General features: G+C 34.3%; 1 long non-coding RNA gene and 1 pseudogene across 1 annotated transcript; both read right to left on the reverse strand.

Moving 5' to 3' along the window:
- The window catches only part of LOC140890040 (monoterpene synthase TPS4, chloroplastic-like), a 41,562-nt pseudogene that overhangs the window by 17,913 nt on the left and 5,983 nt on the right, over positions 1–17,666 (reverse strand).
- Positions 12,668–15,933, reverse strand: LOC140890866 (uncharacterized). Its single transcript, XR_012152347.1, has 5 exons — positions 15,715–15,933; positions 13,991–14,584; positions 13,436–13,629; positions 13,233–13,327; positions 12,668–12,932 (listed from the first exon to the last, which is right to left on the reverse strand). It is a non-coding gene; the product is annotated as an uncharacterized lncRNA (long non-coding RNA).

Consider the following 17,666-nt stretch of genomic DNA (forward strand, 5'->3'; position numbering starts at 1 on the left):
ATAGTATATTCAAGGTCTTTATCAAAATAACAATAGTATATCACAATATAACAATATGAAGAAAGATAAAGTCATTGCCATTAATAAAAGTGTAAATAATATTAAACAAAAGATTGTTTACACAAAGAGTCATCAAAGCCCTTAGCTACAAGTTGGCTCACCGGGCACCCACTCTTTCAATGCCCTGGCTTCTTGAAAAGAAAGCAAGTATTGGTCCCAAGCATACATTGACCTGAGTTTGACTTCCCACACTTCTGACAGATAGGTGCATTCGCCGGCCTTGGAGCATTGGCGTTCGACTGATTCTGTTCTTAAGGTCGCGCCTGATTGGGGTTTTGGCGCTGCTGCTGCTGTGGTCTCCTCTGAGCTGGAGCTTGGTACGGCCTCTTTTGACTAGGCCCTTGCTGCTCTCTCCCCTGGTAACTGACTCTTTTTGCTTGCGATTCCTTGATAATATCATTCCCATCTTTTTCTGACAACATAGCCTCATCGACTGCTGCTCGGTACGTTTGTGCCCCACCCAATCTGACATCACGTCGAATAGTGGTATTCAGTCCCTCTGTGAAATGCTTCAACTCCTCTGTAGCATTACCCGAAATCATGGGCACAAAGTACCTACCCTCTCAAACTTCTTCACATACTCAGCAATGGACATGCTCCCTTGGCGGAGCTCCAGGAATTCTCTAGCAAGTCTAGTCCTGGTGCTGATAGTGAAATATTTTCCATAGAACACATCTTTGAATCCATTCCAAGTCAACGTAGTCATATCCACAGCAGAACGGGCTCCCTGCCACCAAACCCGTGCATCCTCACGAAACATAAATATGGCACACCTCACACAGTCTGCATCAGTGAGCTGCATGTAGTAAAAAATGGTCTCCACTGACTGCACCCATTCCTCGGCTACAAGGGGATCAGCCCCTCCTTTGAACTCCTGTGGCCCTAGATCCTTAAACTGCTTAAAGATCGGATTAGTTAATAGCGACTGATTGTTGTTCCGTCCTCCCGCTTGTGCTTGGATTAACTGTTGAATCTGTTCCCCTTGGGCTCTACTCTGCTCTTGCAACAGAGTCGCCAACCTAGCCAAAAACTGGTTATTCTAATTGTCCTCATTGTTTGGATTTCTACGGTTAGCCATGATCCTGATGTACATACAGTCGACATGCTTAATTACGTTATTTAAACATAACATCTTAATTAACATGCATAATTATTAATCGCAAAAACTATCATGCATCTTAAACAATCCATAACATAAAACTTACAGACATGAAGACGAAGCATAGGGTCGTGGCGAGAATGCATGCGTGCAAACAATCCCAGAGCGAACTGCTCTGATACCAAGCTGTAACGTCCCAATTTCTCAATCGAAATGCTACTCAAACATGCATACTTAAAATTTTGGGAAAAATAAAAAAACTTTGCGGAAGCATCAACTTCTTTATTAAAAGAGCGTATAATAAGTGCACAAAATAGAATAGCATCTAAACATATTTGCGAAACATGACCATCAACTTAAAAATTAAAACTTGTTTGCCTCTCATCAAATAAAAATGTTTAAAACATCTTTCATTCTAAAGCATTCACACTCATGCATTGCCCGTTGGATCGACCTCTGCCTCTTCTTCATGTCCGCCCATATAATCATCAATAAAAGCATCCACATCATCTTTACCCGTACCATTCAAGTATAGTGAGTCGAAATACTCAGTAAGAACATGCAGAAAAAGGATTTCCTAACTTGAAAATAAAAAAAAACATTAACTTAAACTTTCATGCAATAAATATAACCTTAATATAGCCATATCATAAAAAAAATGTTTGGGTGATGAAGTATGAGTACTGTGGCAACCGTCACAGTGAGTCATCCATAGTTTCATGTTGATCAACAAGCATATGGCATTACGCCAGTAACTTTCATTCTTTTGGATAGCCGCTTCGGAGCTCATCCCAAAGTGCATACCCCGTATAACCATCCCGTGAGCCATGTTTGGATAGCCGCTCCGGAGCTCATCCCGAAGTTCATACCCCATATAATCACCACAAGACGCATAAATCATCAAAATATTTTCCATGTATCACATCATTCATCTTATCATGTCATTTCATAAATCTCGTAACATATTCATAAAGTTTCTCGTGACGCTACATGCTTAAGATCCTTCAAAACAATTCATGAGGGAATAGCTTTCATGAGAAAATCACATAATCATGCAGTACATAACTTGACCGACCCACGTGAGGCATTCCGTCCGTTTCGGACCTTGAAAACTTTATCATTCTTCATGAACATTCTTAAAAATAATTAAAATACCCTAAAATATCAAAATCATGATTTTTAGGACTCAAAAACTCATAAAATGGGGTGGGAAAATCGAGCCTGAGGCGCGGGCGCGCGCACAACCAGCGCGGGCGTGCCGCCCGCTCGCAAAAGTGCGGGCGCTCGGTGCGGGTGCACTGCTTCAGCAGTGCGGGCGCGCCTCCTGTGCACAAACATGCGCGACTCAGGCGCGGGCGCGTCGTCGCGACTTCTTTTTCCGAAAACTGATCGTTTATGCCCTTTTTCAAAACCCACAATGCTTTGGGACGTTTTTTTCCATCAAAAATACCATTCAACAACATCAAAATTTCAAAATAACTTGTACCAATACATCAAACATTTCAAAGATTTTGAATCAAAAACCTTCATAACTACTTTTACCCAAAAATCTGATCTATTGCATTCAAATCTTTCAAAACTTAATAAACATGAACCGAACACATCAGGAATGCTTCACGTATCACAATCAAGCAACATACTCATAAAATTTTTAATAAACATTCATAGATCATCAATCAAACACCTAGGGTTTTATCTTGAAAATATCTATATTTTTGAATGGGTTTAAAAAAAAACAGTAAAAACTTGCCTGAATCGTCTGATTGGGATTAACCTGGACTGTGGAACGATCTAGCCTTGAGAAGTCAAAGAATCCTAGCTTGAAGATCGCAGTGTTTGAGAGAGATTTTGAGAAAATAAAAGTGAGCGTTCAAATGAGAGTTCAGGAATAAATTCTGAACGCTTTTCTTTTGTGATTAATGGGCTCCAACACGGCCCATTAGTTACACTTAAAATCCTTTAAAATTTTACTCTCCCATTTAATAAAAATACACTTCATCCCATTAAATTTAATTTATATAAAAAAAAACAAATTTTCTTTACTTCTGCCAAGGCTAGGCTCGTCCCTACGACCCAAAATTAAAACCAACCTGAAACTTTAAAAATAACACATATCACATAATTCACATAACAATTAATTTATCTAATTAACATGCATTAAATCATATAATTAAATCAATTAATCGTGATTAGGCTAGTGGACTCTTTGGACCTTACAAGGCCTTACAAGCCTAATGAAAAAAAACTGGACTTAAGTACGGTTAGTTGTTATTTTATTGGATACTCTGAAAGATCCAGGGAGTACAAGTTTTATGATCCCACAACTAAGTCGATTTTTGAGTCAAGAAATGTCCGATTCTTTGAGGATGTCGAGTTTGTCGGGGGAGATAAAGTTAGAGATATTGTATTTGAAGAGGAATATGTGAATATTCCCACAGGTGTTTTGGGAATTGATCAGGATATCATTCCTGACCTTTCCCAAGACACAATAGAGAAAGACAATATTGGAGATCCTCCCATTCAAGACAATATTCAGGATGAATAAACTCAAGCACCTCCATAACCTATACCATTAAGGAGATCCACTAGAGAGAGAAGAAATGCGGTTCTAGATGATTACATTGTATTTTTTCAAGAACATGAGGTAGACACTGGAATGATGGAGGATGATCCTATCAACTTCCGTCAAGCCATGGAAATTTCTAACTCTCAAAAGTGTATTAATTCCATGGATGAGGAGATAAATTCTATGAAGGACAATGACGTTTGGGATCTTGTCACATTGCCTAAAGATGCGAGGCCCATTGGTTGCAAATGGATATTTAAAACCAAGAGAGATTTGAAAGGCGATGTGGAAAGATATAAGGCGCGTCTTGTCGCAAAACGCTTTACAATGAAAGAAGACATTGATTATAAAGAGACTTTCTCTCCGGTTTCTTCAAAAGACTTTTTCAGGATTATAATTGCATTAGTGGCACATTTCGACCTTGAGTTACATCAGATGGATGTTAAGACAACGTTTCTGAATGGTGACATTGATGAAACGATTTATATGGTGCAACCAAAAAATTTTGTGTCTGAAGACACAAATAATATGGTTTGCAAACTCAAGAAATCCATCTATGGACTCAAACAGGCATCTCGACAATGGTATTTTAAGTTTCATCAAGTGATCATCTCGTCGATTTTGAGATGAATTTTGTTGGTGATTGTGTATACCATAAGTTCAGTGGAAGCAAGCATAATTTTTTGGTTGTATATGTTGATGATATCCTACTCGCTAGCAAAGATATAGATATGTTGCATGAAACCACGAGATTTCTAGCTAAGAATTTTGAGATGAAAGATCTTGGTGATGCATCATTTGTACTGGGTATCCAGATACATCGGGATCATTCTCAAGGTATTCTTGGATTATCACAGAAAGGCTATATCGAGAAGGTTCTCAAGCGATATGGGACGCAATATTGTAAACCAGGTGATACTCCTATGGCTAAAGGAGACAAATTCAGTCTCAATTAGTGTCCCAAGAATGATTTTGAGGAAAAGGAAATGCAGAAGATTCCCTATGTATCTGCAGTGGGGAGTCTAATGTATGCTCAGGTTTGTACACGTACAGATATTGCATACGTGATAGGGATGTTGGGTAGATATATATATATATATATATATATATATATATATAAGTAATCCAGGAGTGGATCATTGGAAAGTAGTCAAAAGAGTTTTAAGGTACTTACAGAGAACAAAAGATTACATGATCATGTATCGAAGGTTGGATCATCTTGAGATCATTGGGTATATTGACTCCAATTTTTTTGGATGCCAAGATAGTTTGAAATCTACTTCTGGCTACATCTATCTCCTTGCTGGAGGTGCCATTTCTTGGAAGAGTGCTAAACAGTCTCTTATAGCCTCTTCCACCATGGCAGCAGAGTTTGTAGCATGTTACGAGGCATCCAATCATGGAATATGGCTGCGAAATTTTGTCACGGGATTACGCATTGTTGATGGTATTGAAAGACCACTGAAGTTACATTGAGACAATAAGTCAGCAGTTTTATATTCCAATAAAAATAGGAGCTCGACGAAGTCGAAGAATATTGACATCAAGTTCCAGGTTGTTAAAAGAAAGAATTCAGAGTGGACAGTTGTCTATTGAGCATATCGGCACAAACTCCATGGTTGCGGATCCGCTTACAAAGGGACTACCACCCAAACTGTTTCATGAGCATACAACTCGTATGGGTGTTGTGTCATTTGAGGATATTCAGTTTTTAGTGGGAGTTTGTAATTTTTGAATGATTTTCTATTATAGACATTTTCAGTTTTTGGTTATTTTTTGCAGAAATAAAGTTTCAGTTTATTCACACTCTGTTTATGGATAAAGTTTGATCTCAATAAGGTTTAGGGAGGACCAGTTGGGAATAGACATGTTATGATCACATTGCATGAAATTTCCATGCTGCACATCCATGTCATAATCCATGTCATTCAGTTGTTTTGGCATATGTGACCATTGATGAGTCGAGTTATCATAAATGTAACGACGACTGGTTTGATCCTATGTTGACACGATTGATGGACCGGATTTAGCATAGACACATTTAGGAATGACAGCGGTTTTGAGCTCATAAGATTATTTTCACAAAACATAATTATAAGGTTACACATATAGCCCAAGTGGGAGATTGTTAGATCAATTAAATTATATGGGCTTATATGTGAATAATTATGTATTGTGGGCTGTCAATTAAGTTAAGTCTAAATTAAAGTGATATATTAAATTTTTCAGTTATTGAGCTTTAATGTATCTAATAGGACGTGGACCTTTGATGTGTAGAGACTAAAGTGTAATTTATGTTTTCGTGATGGGCTGAAACCGAAATATCAGAGATAATTATCAGAATTATCTATATATCATGGTTATGGTCCTCAGATCATGCGTATGACGTTCCATTATCTCTAATCCCCATTATTAGAATAGAACCAGAGAGAAAAGAAAAGGGCTCTTAGGAAGAACGCGTAGATCTGAAAGATCAACCAATCGTTCTCTACAGATTTCTACTGATTTAAGATCATGACTTTAGGTATGCTTCCGCGTTAAGTTTTCAGATTATTCTTAATGATTTGACATGATGATTTTGGTTATGTTTATGGATTTAAGATAAAAGTCTTTTTATGTTAGTATATTTGTACGTATTACCGATTCCTTAAGGAAATGGTGAATGTCTTTTCCGTGTTGTTTGAGAACCTTGTGGGCTATCTCTTTAGTTGTGTTGTACAATGCCATGTAACATACTTTCATGTACTCGGGAAGTGTTTCAATCGTATCAGCATCCCATCTGCGATATTTATCAGATAAAAAATTAAAAAAAAATTAAAATATCATATAGCGAAAAGATATATCACTATAAAAAAATTTAGAATATGTATGCATGATTTGTTATGAAGATGCATGCATGCATATATACATAAGTTTGTATAGTTTACCAAAAATGAATATATACCTCTGAATTGCAAGGGTGAAGAGTGAGAGATCATGAAAATTGCTATATTTGTCGAAAACATCATCGATGACTAACAAATGGCGATTACTTTTGCCATTTTTACGCGAACTTCGCTGTATTTTGGGTTTGGGAAAATTCCAAACAGTCCACAGAAATCATTCTCCCATTGAATTCCTCGCAAAGTGACCCAACTTGTCCCGTACGACTCCCAGTTGCTTCCACCACCTAATAATAATAATAATAGCTTTTTTAGTCATGTATGTTTGTCATTTTGCGATTTTGATCCTTTATATTTTCAGATTTCAGTTTTAGTCTGCTATCTTTATTTTTTTGGAAATTTTAGTCCATTTTCTGATGTGACGCTGATGTGGCTCCAATGCAGTACTAATGTAGAGCTGACGTGTACAGTCATGTAAGAATTTTCGATTAAAAAGAACTGAAATTGCCAAAAATCAAAACATATAGGACTAAAACTAAAATATAAAAACATAGAGGATTGAAATCGCAAAGTGACAAAAATAAAATACCAAAATTGCAGTTTTCCCTAATAATAATATTACGTACGTAGATTATTTACACCCATTCAAAGCTTAAAGAAAAACATAATTTAATTTCATGCACGAATTAAAGTTTCATAATGGAAAATACGTAGATATATTTTGAAATTAAGGAGGAAAAATTAAATATTGTGAAATACCTATGTTTACCTGGTTAATTGAGCAAGCTCCATTTGGTGCAACCATTGAACATTGTTATAATCTAATTTCACAAGTTGAAGAAGAGGAGAAGTATGGTTTCTTTGAATGTTGTATTCTTCGATTCCCAATATTCTCAACTCCAGCCTCACCATGTTGGATCATAAATCCAACATTGAACTTATATGTAAATAATTATGTGTTATGAACTGTCAAATAAAGTTAGCCCATAAAAGGGATCTAAATAAGGTTTCGGTTTATTTGGGATTTAATGTATCTAATAGGGTGTTGCCTTTAATGTGTAGATACTAGTGGGCTTTTCTATTTGATTGATGAGCTTAATTAGAATCCCAAAATATAAATAAGGGTTATGGTCCCCAGCAATATTGACGACATTTATGTCGACACAGTCTGTTCTATTCTATTCCCATCGATATTTAGAGAGCGTGAGAGAATTGAAGGAACTCTCAAGGAAAATCGTGTTGATCTGAAAGGCCAAACCATGCAGATCTACATAGGTATCAATTGTTATGAATTAAGATATGCTTCCGCTTCAGTTTACAGTTTTAATCTTGATGATTTAACATGAAGATTCTGGATTTAAGTTTATAGGGAATTTTTCCTAACAAGTGGTATCAGAGTCACTCATGTTTAAATCATTGAGATACAGTTTTATATTCGATTTGGTCTAATCAAAAACAGAAAATTATGGTTTTGAATCGATGTCGAATTTCCAGTCCATTTATTTATTTATTTATTATTTATTTTGGATTTATAAAAAGAACTAGAAAATCGATTTTTCGATCTAGGGTTTCAGGGCCGCCGGATTTTGGTTAAATTGGCCAACCTACATCCAGTTTCCGGCGGCGATTGATGAGGCGAAAAATTGACCGTGTTCAAGCGCCTCACATAGTACAGTTTATTGGCCGAAAAACGCCGTGAAGTGGTCGAATTTGGATGCCGAAGCTGCGCCTGGAATTTGTGCGCGAAACAGAGCAATCGGGACCACTTTTTCGGCCTTTCTCTGGACTATCGGGATGGGTATTGGTATCATGGTGGTCGTCTCTTTGTGGGCTACCAGTGGATGGTCGGAATTCAGGCGGAGGAAAGGACGGCGGCGGCGGCATGGAGGAAGGAAGATGCAATGGGTTAGGGTTTTCCTTATTTTCGGGTATATTTTCGAAAATTCAAAAATTTAAAAAAAATTATTTTTTTAAAAAATTACAGTATTTTTAGATTTAGGAAAATTTTATGACCCATCACATAATTTTGGATAAAGATTATTTCGGCTATAAACCCATTTTGTTTTGGTTTTTAAGGATAATTTGGCTTAAAAGATTAAATTTTCAATTATTCAAATAATGATAAGGTTATTTTTATATATTTTAAAATGAGTTGATTAAAATCAATTTATTTTGAAATATAAAAAGTTTTGTATATGTAATTTTTATGAGTATTAATCGGCACAAAGAAAGATTAATATTTAATATGATTACATATGTGTTTCTATAAGGGTAAAATTGTGATAGTTATTTGCTTTTCATGTGAATAATAATCGGCCCAAAGAAAGATTATTATTTGACATGTTATTTACTATTAATTTTCGGTATCCCTTATGAGGTTTGAATTATTTGAATTAATTGATTATTTTCTATGGATTAAGTTTATCAGGTCAATATACATGGGTTAGTTAATTTTTTGAATATACGGGAATCCAACCCAAAAAGATCACCCATGACCAGTAAATTTTTTGATTTTCTCGCCATTCGACATTGATCGCACGATCAATGGTTAAATAATTGAATTTGACCAAAATACTTAAAATTTATTTTTTAAGAAAAGGGTCAATTTTCTTTGATATTAAATTTGAATAAACGAATAGTTAAGGTATATATATTTTGGAATAAATTGGTTGAAGCGACATGTCGCCAAAGTGACATCTATTGTGAAAATTAATTTGTTTTGGAATATAAAAAGTTTTGTACATGTAACTTATGTGAATAATTAATCGGCCCAAAGGAAGGTTATTATTTAACAGAATTACATGTGCAGTTATGGTAATAAATATGTTATTATTATTTGGTTTTACATATGAATAATAAATCGGCTCAAAGGAAGATTTATTATTTGATATGTTATTATGATCAGTATTTGATTACTACACCAAGATATCATTTACAAGTTAATATTTTGTCCAAAGATGGAATATTAATGGAGTGTCCGGTATCTTGAGATGGGGATTGCCTTTATTTGAATTTAATATTTCTTATTTGGGGCATTTCTGTTAGCATATTTAATTTATTGATAATTTTCTGTTCGGTTTTTATTTGAATATTTCTGCTAGTTTTACTGTCCACATCAACCTTATTCTTACTTTCAAAGATGCTCGTTACTTCAAGTTACGAAAAAGTTAACATCTTGATAGTTCTTGGAATAATGATCAAAGATATTGCAACAAAAATTGATTCAAGTACACCTTTATAGACTAGAGTACCTCTTTTGAAAAGAGGGAGATGGAAAGGTAGAAGATATTAAATTGCACGTCTGATGATCATTAAGATAAGTCATTCAGGAATCCTTAGGGCAATATGTCGAAAAGATATAACTACAGTTAAGAATCACCTTAAGAATATTGAAAATGAGGTTTGTAAAAAATGAAAGGGTGAATTTTGTATGTTCTTGACAACTTCACTTTCAATGAGATATAAAGATAAATGATTAAGGATAAAGTAAGCTGCAGATATAACACTTCAAAAGAAACAACAAAATAAACCGAGTTAATCGGAAAATAATAGTTGTTTCTTCTGTGGAGCTAAAAGGCTCATGAAAATAAAGTTTCTAAATTTGGTTTGTTTTAAGGTTAATTTATCTTTGATGTCTAGACACATGTGGTGGATATATTTTGGTGCTATCATCAGTGTGTCTATGCGGGGTTATTATTATTATTATTGCTAAAGTTCAAATGATGATGAAAGATTCATCGGTGTACAATGGCAAAACAGTTAAAAGTGAAAAAATTGAAAATTTTAGATTATTGTTAAGGCCTGAGTTTTATTTGAATCTGAATGAAATATTTATTGTACCAATTTTCAGGCGGAATAATTTTTATTTCTATTTTGGGCAAATTTGGTTTCTCTTGCTCATTTGGAAATAAAAATTTAAATTGTTTCATGATTCAAAATTGGTTGGCTCTGGTTTTTCATCTCGTTACAATAATCTTTCTTCGGTTGATACAATTTTTTCATTTAATGGGTCCCTGCAATTAAATTTAAAAGTCTCAAAGATAAAATTCCAGTAAATGAGAATTCAGTTACGTCGTGACATGAGATATTATGTAATATCTCTGGATGGAGAATAAAGAAACTTATGTATGACGAAATTCTTAATCCTTTAAATTTAACATATTTTGATATTTGTGTTAAATGTATAAAGGAAATACAAACAAATTAAAGGAGATTTGAAGTCAAGAAGAATTTGGATGTCCATGAACTTATAAATATATTGGATATTAGTGGGTCTTCCATATGATTTTTTGGAATGATCAACAATAATTTATATTGTTCATAGATGATTATTTTAGATATGACTTCTTATATCTCAATTATGAAAAAAAAACACTAATGACTGCAGCATATATCCTTAACAAAGTTTGATTAAAGTGATTCTTCAAGATCTAAGGGCAAAAAGTTTTATGGTCCCACAATTAATTTGATTCTCAGTTAGGAAAATGCTTAGTTTTTTGAGGATGTCGAGTTTGTGGGGGGAGATAAAATTTTGAAAATTGTATTTAAGGAAGAATATTTTAATATTTTCATTAGTGTTATTGACATTGATCAAAATTATATTTTTGACTTTGTTCAAAACATAATACGGTAAGATAATTTAGGTAAATCTCTCATTCAAGAAATATTCTGAAAGAACAAACTCTTACATCTCAATAACCTCGTCATTATGGAGTTCTACTCTAGAGAGAAGAAATACAGTCTTAAGTAATTTGATTGTATTTCTTCAAGAGAATAAGGTCAACATTGACATGATAGTAAATGATTTTATCAATTTTTATCAAGTCATGAAAAATTTTAACTCTCGAAATGGATTGATGTCAATATAAAGAGATAAAATCTATGAAAGACAATGACATTTGATATCTTGTCACATTGCCTAAAGTGTGAAGTTCATTGGTTCTAAATGGATATATAAAACCATGAGTACTCAAAAGGTAGTGTGGAAAGATATAAGGCTCGTCTTGTCATTAATGAGGTTTTACACAGTAAGAAGATATAATTGTAAAGGGTCTTTCTCTTTGGTTTCTTTGAAGAAATCTTCAGGAATATATTGACATAGTACTGAATTTTAATTAATAAATGATATTTTTACATTTCATCATGTGATCATCTCGTTCGGTTTGAGATGAATTTGGTCGATGATTGTATATATCATAAGGTCTGTGGGAGTAAATATTTTTTCTGGTTTTCTATGTAATGATAGCCTACTCGCTAACAACAATATAGATATGTTACATGACACCAAGAGATTTCTAGCTAATAATTTTGAGATGAAATATCTTGGTGATGCATCTTTTGTACTAGGTATCCAGATACATTGGGATCGCTCTCGATGTATTCTTGGATTATCACAGAAAAGCTATATCGAGAAAATTTTAAAACGATATGGGATGCAAGATTGTAAACCAGTTGATACCCTAAGTTGAAGGAGACAATTTAGTCTCAACCGATCACTACAACAAAAGTGAGTTTTCGCAGCGTGCAAATTATCTATTCGCAGCGCGCATCGTACGCTTCATAAGAGTAAGCTGTTGAAACACATGGGGTATCCGCAGCTCTCATTGCGCGCTGCGAAAACTTACATCAGCAGCGCGCAGTTGCACGTTGTGGAAACTTACATCTGCAGCCTAGAACGCACGCCACAGAAACTTACATCCGCAACTCGCAATACACGCTACGAATATATTATTGACAGCCTACAATGCACGCTGCGGAAAGAGTTTGCACACCCCGAGAATATTTTTCACTGCCTACAATACACGTCGTGGAAGGAGTTTTAACAGCAAACTTTCGACACTGCAAAAATATTTTTGGCATCCAACAAATAGATCATTAATACCGTTATATGATTCAAATGTAACAAAAAATTCAACCAAAAAAAATGAAAAACTAAACAAAACATTCATATTTCATTCATTAAAACAAAAAAAATAAGATCTTTACAAAAATTGCGCGCAAGCTTAGCTCCAATATATATATATATATATATATATATATTATATATATATATATATATATATATATATATATATATATATATATAAAGTTAATAAAACTAACTTATTTGTTCATCTACCAACATAGAAGTCTTGACACAAAAAACAAGATATGAAATCTCTCATAAACTAACTACACATGAAAATGTGTAGACTTGTTTTGATATTCAAGTGGGTATTCCCTGCACCCGACCTCAAGCTTCCTTACCGAACACAACAATTCTAATTGCATCTTTAGCAATGTTTGACGTGTTTTGATATTCAAGTGGGTATTCTTCTACTTTTTTCTGCAAATAACAAAGATAATTTATGAGAAAATAAAAAATTTAGGTTGCCCATATTTTATTTTGACATTATGCGAAAAAAAGAGGTAATTTTATTACGATTTCCTCTCCAACAGCTTGACTACAAGGTTCTTCATTTTTTTTCTTGTGACCTTCAATCTAAACTCGAGATCTTGTAATTTTTGTATCTATTGGACTTTCTTTTTCCTTAAATAGAGAAATATATATAAAAAAAATCATCATACACAAAATTCAAAAGATGTATCATTACTTAAATAATAAAATTAAAAAAATAATATTTACCATAATGTGAGCCAAACGAGCATAACCCCTCTTTTGCTCATTGTGTGAATGTGGTCTTGCTTTACTCTCATTGCTCTAAATTTGGCACTCTTTTCCTGTTAACATAATATTAAACAATCATGGATACAAGAAAAAAGGGGACTGCTGATTAAAACTCACAAATATTTGGACTAAAATACAAATATTTGTCAGTGAATATCAACCTCGAAATTTTATGCATGAGAAGTGAGAACACAAAAACATAATTCTTGCGAGGCAAGTTGCAGGACAGATAGAGTATCTGTCAAAAGTAATTGTTCCTCGAACCAATTCATCAAGAACAACAACTCAACAAGTGAATCATGCGCGGCATGTTGCAGGACAGATGCAGTCTCTGTGCACTCAATGAGAAAGGTACCTACAGAATTTAGAAGTTTCGTAGGCTAATCATTATGATGCAAATCAGACGCTTAACAGAGTTAAATGCAAATGCATGCTCATTGTAGGAATCAAGTCAGAAAGCAGTCTCACATGAACCTATCCAGTGCATCATTTCATAAGAAAGAAGACGCCAACGAGAAAGTTGATAGCTAGGCATGCACACATTCTTTAAGATTGCCCCCAAAGTGCATAATTCTGATATCATTACCATAATCAACTATTTATCATTGATAAATCCTCTTTATTCCAGTCAGCTTTATTAAGTCTTCTTAATTTATGTTTTAGCTATCAGGTTATATTTCTACCAAAAGTGAAGTTTATATGGTGAAAGTACTTACTCTTGCCAGTCATAATTCGATCTGTTGCACCAAGCCGTGTGAATATTATATCTACAACAGACAGAGTGAACAATTTAACATGGCACAAAACAGCCTAGCTGCAGCACATAAATAAATATTATAACTAGGAATATAGAAATGAAGAAAATAATAACAAAAATGTAGGAACTTCCAGCAAGCAGAAAGGTCCTGTGCCAGTAAAACAGTAAGACAAGTTACACGTAAAAGGGTCAATTTCCCTCCCATATTCAGCCCAATCAATAGCATAGTACAATGAACTTTTCTATTTACTCCGAGATGGATATCGTTTGGCACGGGTAACCCTCCATTTTCATTAAGGGCATAAGGATGCCACAGCCCTTTCGTTTCAAGAAGAGTAGCATCGCCTCGAAGGCAGGATTAGGAAATTTAGACTGAGGCAAAAGAACAGGTCTACACATCACTCCAGCATAATTAATTGCTACAACTGCAAAAGATCTCATTGCATCGATGTTATTTATGGCATGTATGACTTCCGACCACTGAGCAGCCTTGTCAGTGAACAACTACATCAAAATTGCTAAGGTTTTAGCTTCTGAGTCTCACATCATGGTTCTGCCATCGCAAAAGGAACAAGAATTACTGAATGAAGTCAATTTCTTTTACGTATGAAACTGACTCGAGGATTCAAAAACAACTAACTCGAACAGCCTCAAAGTCGCTTAAACTCAACTGGTTATCTAATGGTTGTATTAAGGTTGGCTGAAAAAGATGATAAGTACACTTAAATAAATTCATAACCATATCTTCTTCATACTTTCACCTACCCCACAGAGACTACTTGAGAGCAAAACAGAAAGAGGCAAAAGCACAAAAATAAGCGTGATGATTCAGTACAACAACATTCAATGTCAATATACGATAATTCAGAATTATAAAATCAACTGTTTGATGCAAAGCATTTAACCATGCACACATTAATCGAAAATCCATATTATGGAGGAATCATTCGTCAAAGCTGTATATACCTATAAATGATAAATCAAATCAAATCCTCAACTCTTTTATAACAGAAATATTGAAAAACCAAAGAAATCAAAATCAATCAAGAAGCTATTGTTAAATCCATAATCAAAATTAGAAAAATAAGAAAATGATACCTACAAAATAGTGGCAGAGAAGGAATGTTTATTAATCATTGTAATGATTTTCTCTTACTTTCATATCATAACCATAAATATACGATTTAAAAGAGAAAAATTCCAGATTAAAAGGAAGCCTAATCGGTTTCTTTCTAAATTTTCAATACCAGTGCTAGAAACACACAGAAAATTCAGAGGAAGATGAGTATTTCCACCTCCAAAATCCAACGAACAATAATTCTCAATCAAACCACAAACATACCTCTAGTTGTGAAAAATACAGCAAGAAATTACTTGAAAAAAATATATAACTGGGCTATTGCGAGTGTATACACTTCCAGCAATTTTTGATAAATCGTTCCTACAAGAACAAGCGTTACAGATTGCACGCTGTGAGGTAAGAAGGAGCTAGGCCGATGAGCAAATGCCATAGAATTTACAAGCCGATAAGAAAAAACCATACCTACAAAATACACTCACCTTCTCACCCCCAAACACCAAATTTCAACAAAATTTTAGAGGCCGGTGAACAATAAAAATAAGTAAAATCTTAAAGATCTCACTAATGGAATAATACAATGAAGCTAATCATAGAATTCTTACCGAGATGCCCTATTTGTTGTTCTAAAAAAACAAAGAAGAAGCGGAGTGAGATTAGAGGCGCTACAGATTGCACACTGTGAGGTGAGGAGAACGAATCTGCGCCAACAAATCAATTTCCGAAGCTCGCCAATTTCAGAAAGATCGAAGTGAGGTGAGATAGAAAGGGCACCGGCGATGGAATTCTGGATTGAGAATTGGGGAATTCTCTTGACACGCGGTTGAAAAGACTCTTTTTGTTTCATATTTTTTACAACGTACAATCTGCAAGCTGTTGATAGAATATTTCACAGCGTCCTTTCCTTTGCACGCCGTGGAAATTATTACTTACAACATACATTTATTGCATGCTGTTATTTTTATAATATATCAATATATTAACAGAAAATAAAAATTCGCGCGCTATTGATAATAACATCAACGGCGCGGTTTTATTGTGCGTCGTTGATGTCGCGCTGCGAATAGTCATATTTGTTGTAGTGAGTGCCCTAATAATAATGATTTAAAGAAAAAAAATACAAAAGATTCTTTATGCTTAGCAGTAGAGAATTTAATGTATTGCTAAGGTATATACACGTAAAGCTTTTATATACGTGACTGGGATGTTGGACAAATATTTAAATAATTCAGGAGTAGACTTTGAAAAATAGTTCATTACGTATTATGGAATTTACAGAAAATAAAAGGAATTATATGCTCACATATCAGAGTTCAGATCGGTTTTGAGATCATTTGGTATACTGACTCTGATTTATGGGATGCCTAGATAGTGTGAAAACTATATTGGACTATTTAAATCTACTGGCAACAGGTGTCATCTCACAAAAGAGTACTAAAAAGTCACTTGTTATAGTCTCTTTTGTCATGACAGTAGATTTTATAATGTGTTATAAGGCATCCATTCAAGTTTTTGATTATTGAAGTAAGAGTTCAGAGTGAATAATGTCTATAAAGCACATCAGTACAAACTCCATGATTGTGGATCCACTTGCTACGGGACTATCACCCAAAAGGTTTTGTGTGCACATTATTTGTATGAGTGTTTTGTCATTTAAGGATATTCAATTTTAGTGGGAGTTTGTAATTTTAAATGCTTTTATAGACATGTTCGGTTATTCGGTTTTTGGTTTATGGATACATTAGGAAAGGTTATTTCTGCAGAAATAAAGGTTTTGGTTTATTCACACTCTGACTCTGTTTTGGTTGATCTCACAAAAGTTAAGGGTGAACCAGTTGGAAATAGGCATGTTAAGATCACGTTACAAGAAATTTCCATGCTACATATCCACATCATAATCCATGTCGTTTAGTTATCTGACATATGTGACCATTGATGGGTCGAGTTACGATAAATGTGACGAAGACCTCTTTGATCCTATGTTAGTATGATTGATGGACCGATAGCAGTAGATATATTTCGGTAATGACAGCAAAGTTGAGCTCATTTGGTTATTTTTTGCAAAAAATAATTATAAAGTTTCACATATAGCCCAGTGGAAGATTGTTGGATCATAAATCCAACATTGAGCTTATATGTAAATAAATATGTGTTGTGGACTGTCAAATAAAATTAGCCCATAAAAGTGATCTAAATAAGGTTTCGATTTATTTGGGCTTTAATGTATCTAATAGGGTGTGGCCTTTAATGTGTAGATACTAGTGAACTTTTCTATTTGATTGATGGGCTTAAATAGAATCCCAAAATATAAATAAGGGTTATGGTCCCCAGATCACACGATGTTGACGACATTTATGTCAACACAGTCTGTTCTATTCTATTTCCATCGATAGTTAGAGAGCGTGAGAGAATTGAAGGAACTCTCAAGGTAAATCGTGTTGATGTGGAAGGCCAAACCATGCAGATCTACATCGGTATCAATTTTTATGAATTAAGATACGCTTCCGCTTCAGTTTACAGTTTTAATCTTGATGATTTAACATGAAGATTTTGGATT

Source organism: Henckelia pumila, chromosome 3 (assembly GCF_033568475.1).
Source record: "Henckelia pumila isolate YLH828 chromosome 3, ASM3356847v2, whole genome shotgun sequence".
Classification (NCBI taxonomy): Eukaryota; Viridiplantae; Streptophyta; class Magnoliopsida; order Lamiales; family Gesneriaceae; genus Henckelia; species Henckelia pumila.